At 35.1% G+C, this 5,568-nt stretch overlaps 1 pseudogene; it reads left to right on the forward strand.

Annotated features, from left to right (window-relative positions):
* Positions 1-5,143: 5,143 nt before the first annotated feature.
* On the forward strand, positions 5,144-5,262 carry LOC148516968 (5S ribosomal RNA; annotated as a pseudogene).
* The last annotated feature ends 306 nt before the right edge of the window (positions 5,263-5,568 follow it).

Consider the following 5,568-nt stretch of genomic DNA (forward strand, 5'->3'; position numbering starts at 1 on the left):
TAGCTGGCGGTTTGAAATATAACCAGGCTACAGAATGACAATGCCTAAAAACGGAATCATAGCATATTCACAATTGAAAGCCACAAGGCTTAGGAGTAAATAATAGTACCAGAACTTTATGAACTTTTTACAACTACACCTACCCAACTGCAGGAAGAGAAGTGGGTTCTGAGCCTGATTAATATGAAGACTCAAGGAACCTCAAGACTTTTTGGAACCTCCTTTGAAGGAAGTAGCAAGAAAAATAAAGATTTGAAAAAGAATCTCCATATTTTAAGAACCTTCAATTATTAATTATACCCCTGGATTCATGCTCCTCTTTGTAGAACTTTCAGAGAAATCCTCTCCCAGTTCACCCAATTATAAAATGACATCTATTATAGTTTCTTATAAGAAAACACAACCACAACTTTGAACGTGTACATAAATAGATATATTTTACAATATATGGATCATTCTAATAAATACCACATTTTCACTATGTATTTGCCATTCTAACATATATATGTTCAGAGAGAACGATATACCCTGACTAAGTATTTAGTGAATGAACTTATATATCTAACATTAAAATAATGCATCTTCTCCAACTGGAATATTTATCCTCTATTATTCTAGTTTCAGAGAATACTGAAGATACAATCTATTAATTATTTACATATGGGTGGAAGTCATCGTCACTATATAGAAAAGCAGGGCGGAAATACTAAGTCCTAAGAAGACAATGGGGCGGAAGAGCATCACGTGTCTAGAGTGAGGGCGGAAGTGACACGCCGCATTCTGGAGCCGAGTGATAGAAGGGTTGGCGGAAGTGACGCGGCCAAGCTCCGAACACGTCCACAAGCGGTTGGCGGAAGTCCCGTGGTTAGCTCCAAACACGAGGGACAATGCGGAAGTGACTGAGAGCGCGCGCCCTGGACTAATACAGCTGCTGGGAATGGATATGACACGCTACAAGTGAGGGCAGAAGCCAGGTTGAAAAGGGCGAAAGTGGACCCTGTAAGATCGCCGTTTGACAACTTACAAAAATAGTATTTTTATGGGAAACATTTCAATACATAACATTCTAGCTGATGAATTGTTGGATTACAAAATTACTTTGTTTTGAGATCTCCCTAAGATACAGGAAGTAAGGTGAACACCTGACCCCTATTGAACTCATAGTGTGGTATAAATACAGGATCACCACACTGGTATATTATCACCTTGATGAAGTCATAGAGACGAAATGCGTTGGGACTGTTGGTTGCCTCATGCACTGTGGAGAATTACCTCTCTCTTCTAACCAGATAAGCTGCTTAAACATCAACTTACCTCTACTTTGTTTTTACTTATTTATTTTTTACTGCCAGTCATTATTTTTATATGGTCACATTCATTCATTTTTTATGTGTTTTTTATTAATAAATTGTCCAAATTTTAATATTTAATTTTGCACTAGCACTTTTGTTACCTATAAATTGGTATACTTTATTTATTATTTAGCCTGGAGTACACTCTCCTATATGTTTTCAGTTATAATCAGATTAACACTGCACTTGAAATTAATAACTCATTTGGGTTATATTGTATCATTCACCATTTATGGTTAAACACATATAGCAAACTAGCCGCCTGATTCTCAATTCACTTTTTTCACTGTCTTTAAAATACTCACACTGGTATTCCACTATTGACTCAGAGCTGACGCCGGAACACTAATAGGCCCAGTTGCTATAAACTATATTTTATATACACTATACTTGGTTCACTCAGTAAGATATACAGGTAGTGGCGCTGTACCCATCCATTTCTTGGTACTTTCTTTTTTAGTGTTAATTGGGAGAACAGCTGCCTATACTTGTTTAGTATGTTCAAAAATAGAGATCGTATGAATAAAAGGAGTGACCTTTGCCAGAGAGTGTTCAATGAAAATACTCCGATGAGTGAAAGTGTCCCTACAGAGAATATTGATAATATGTTCTGGGAAATGGAAAAAATGCTGACAAAAGAAGTGAAGGCATGGTGGGACATAAGAGGACTTGAACACTACATATCTGTTAACAGAATTCCGAGAGGTTTAAGACTTATTAAAAATCCCACTTTTGGACTTGATAACTCAGATTTTTTGAAAAAATGGGATGACATCTTACACAAATGCTCATTGGAGCTTATAAAATTAATAATTGAGGAAAAAAAGGCAGTACTCCCAAATTTAGAGAAGGAAATCACCAAAATGGAACCCCAGATGGAAGACTTCAAAGCGAAAGAGGAATATAAAGAAAATTAAAAAGTATTACTTAGAAACATGGAAAGAGTAGAGGAATCAGTCATGAAGAGCAAAGAAAAGAAGTTCATTAGAGATAAGAAGGATTATGAATTTAATAAATTCAAAAATTGGACGAGATTCCAGAAACAAGAAAGAACTAATACCAGATATGAATCTGGAGAAGGATCAAGCTGGAAAGTAGCCCCCACTAGAAGATTCAGCTACAGAAGAAGTAGAGACCCCTTTACACATATTGGCCCTACAGGACTCAAGCCTAAAAATAGATTTTCCGCATTACAACACTTGGATTCAAACAGTGATAATTAACTTTTTTTATCACCAGCACAAGACCACACAAGCAACAAAAATACGATGTTCAGAGAAACCACAAAAACAGCCTCCTCCCTAAAGAGAAGATACAGAGACGAAGAGGAAAACGGGGTGGTAGGAGGAAGAAATCTAAAAAGGAGGAACTTCTAATAGATCCGAAATCCAAAGGCATCTCTAATTTATCCCAGCATACACTTACCAAATCAGAAGTAACGTTATTAAGCAAAGGACTGAATTTTGCCCCGACAAGAAGCATGAACAAATTCGATACTTTTATTGATTTAAATAAATTTGTGAGAAATCTCACACTCAAACGACACTTTTTAAGAAAAGAATCAGCACCTCTAAAGAACTATACTGCCCCTAACTCAAAATCCGGTTTTAGAGGTAAATCTACATATTACCCGCTGGAATCAAAAGGGACTCACATAAACGTTTTCTACGATATGGTAAAGAAAGATCTTTGCAGCAATGAGACGAATTATGCACCTATAAAAAAACAAAATTTAAGTAATAGAGAAAAGAAAGCACTAAAAAATTTAAAAGAAAACCGTGAGATAGTTCTAAAACCAGCTGATAAAGGGGGGGGGGGGTTGGTTATCATGGACCATGCTTATTACCTCAAAGAAGCACATAGATTACTTGATGATCAAACTTCTTATGAAAAATTGATCAAAGATCCAGTGGAAGAATATACAGAAGAACTGAGAACCATTTTACTTTTTGGTTTACAAAGGAATATCTTAACTAAAGAAGAATTCCAATTTTTAATTAAATCAAACCCCACAACCCCGATTTTTTATTTTTTACCAAAAATACATGTCACTTATGGAACCTCCAGGGAGACCCATAATTGCAGGTATTGACTCCCTTACGTCTAATCTCTCCAAATATGTTGATATCTTTTTACAAAAATATGTTATTAAACTTGAATTTTACTTAAAGGACTCTACGAGTGTATTACAGCAAATCGAAAATATACCATGGAGATCAACTTATAATTGGATAACTATTGAAGTACAATCGTTATATACATGTATTGAGCATTCAAAAGGTATCAACGCATCAAGAATGTTTTTATAATTGGATGATGAAATTGAAGTTCCACACAAAGAGTTTTTATGTGATCTTATGTCTTTTATACTTACTCATAATTATTTTAAATTTTTTAATAAATTTTATCGTCAAATTTGTGGAACCACAATGGGTACAAATTTTGCCCCCAGTTTTGCAAATTTGTTCATGGGATGTTGGGAAAAGAATTATGTATATAGCAATAATCCTTTTAGACAATATCATTTTATATAAGAGATATATTGATGATATGTTAATCATTTGAGAAGGATCAGAAGAAATTTTTAATGACTTTTTAATTTTAATTTCAAATAACAATATGAATCTTAAATTTACGTCCAATTTTAATAATTCGAGTATTGAGTATTTGGATTTGATTCTAACAGCAGGAGGTGGCCAAATTTGCACAAAATTTTTTATAAAAGGAGTAGATGCAAACAGTTACCTGCATTATAAAAGCTGTCGCCTGGACAAATGGAAGAACAACATCCCATATTCCCAGTTCTACAGAATAAAACGTAATTGCAGTGATGTCAATGTCTATAATGAACAACTGGAAATTTACGCTACCAGGTTTAGAGAAAAGGAGTATCCTGAACCGATTATTAAGACAGCTATGCAGAAAACAAAAAATTTAGAAATAAAGAATCTACTACAATATAAGACCGAAAAACCGCAAAAGGAAGAGATGATACCATTTGTCACTACATATAATGGACACAAGAATCGAATCAAAAAATCTCTCAACAAAAATTGGAGTATTCTTCTGATGGACCCATTACTTCAAACGATCTTACCGACAAAACCACAGATCATATATAGAAAATCAAGGAATTTAAAAGACTTACTAGCACCAAGTATGCTAAGGGATAAAGGAAAAGAAAGATCAACTATGAACACTCTGAAATGTAATGGAAGCTATAAGTGTGGACATTGTAATATTTGTAAGTTTCTTCACCCCAAGAGAAAAACATTTACGAACTCGGACGGATCTAAGGAATACACTATAAAGAACTTTATGAATTGCAATTCTACATAAGTGATCTACTTGTTGGAATGTACATGTGGACTTAAATATATAGGAAAAACTAAGAGACCACTCAGAATTAGAATTCAGGAGCATATTAGGAATATTAGAAATAAGGTTGAAGGACATGCAGTTTCCAAGCATTTTTCGACAAAGCACAACTCAGATCCCGAAGACATCACCTTCAAGGCAATAGAACACGTAACCCTGGGAGAAAGAGGTGGAGATTTGGGTAATCTGTTATCGAGAAGAGAAATGTTTTGGCTATTTGAACTGGATACATTGGCACCTAAAGGCTTCAATGAGTACTATGAAATTGCTCCTTTTTTGTGATATGTTCAATTCCTATCTACTAATATACCACCAGGTTATGGATGGGCCTGAACAGTACCCTGAAGGTTTATCTTCTGAGGGAGGTCCAGGTTTGGTAGAATATTTGGCATTATGGACCATTGACAATATTTATTTGCTGCCATACCATCATGTGTGAGCCCAATCTCGTCCGATCTTGGAAGCAAAGCATGATTGGGCCAGGTTAGTACTAAGTAAGGCAACCTCTTGAGAATACCTGGTGCTGCAAATTTAGCTGGCAGTTTGAAATATAACCAGGCTAGAGAATGACAATGCCTAAAAAGGGAATCATAGCATATTCACAATTGAAAGCCACAAGGCTTAGGAGTAAATAATAGTACCAGAACTTTATGAACTTTTTACAACTAGTCCTACCAACTGCAGGAAGAGAAGTGGGTTCTGAGCCTGATTAATATGAAGACTCAAGGAACCTCAAGACTTTTTGGAACCTCCTTTGAAGGAAGTAGCAAGAAAAATAAAGATTTGAAAAAGAATCTCCATATTTTAAGAACCTTCAATTATTAATTATACCCCTGAA

Source organism: Taudactylus pleione, unplaced genomic scaffold, assembly GCF_031769625.1.
Source record: "Taudactylus pleione unplaced genomic scaffold, aTauple2 ptg000230l, whole genome shotgun sequence".
In the NCBI taxonomy this organism is placed as follows: Eukaryota; Metazoa; Chordata; class Amphibia; order Anura; family Myobatrachidae; genus Taudactylus; species Taudactylus pleione.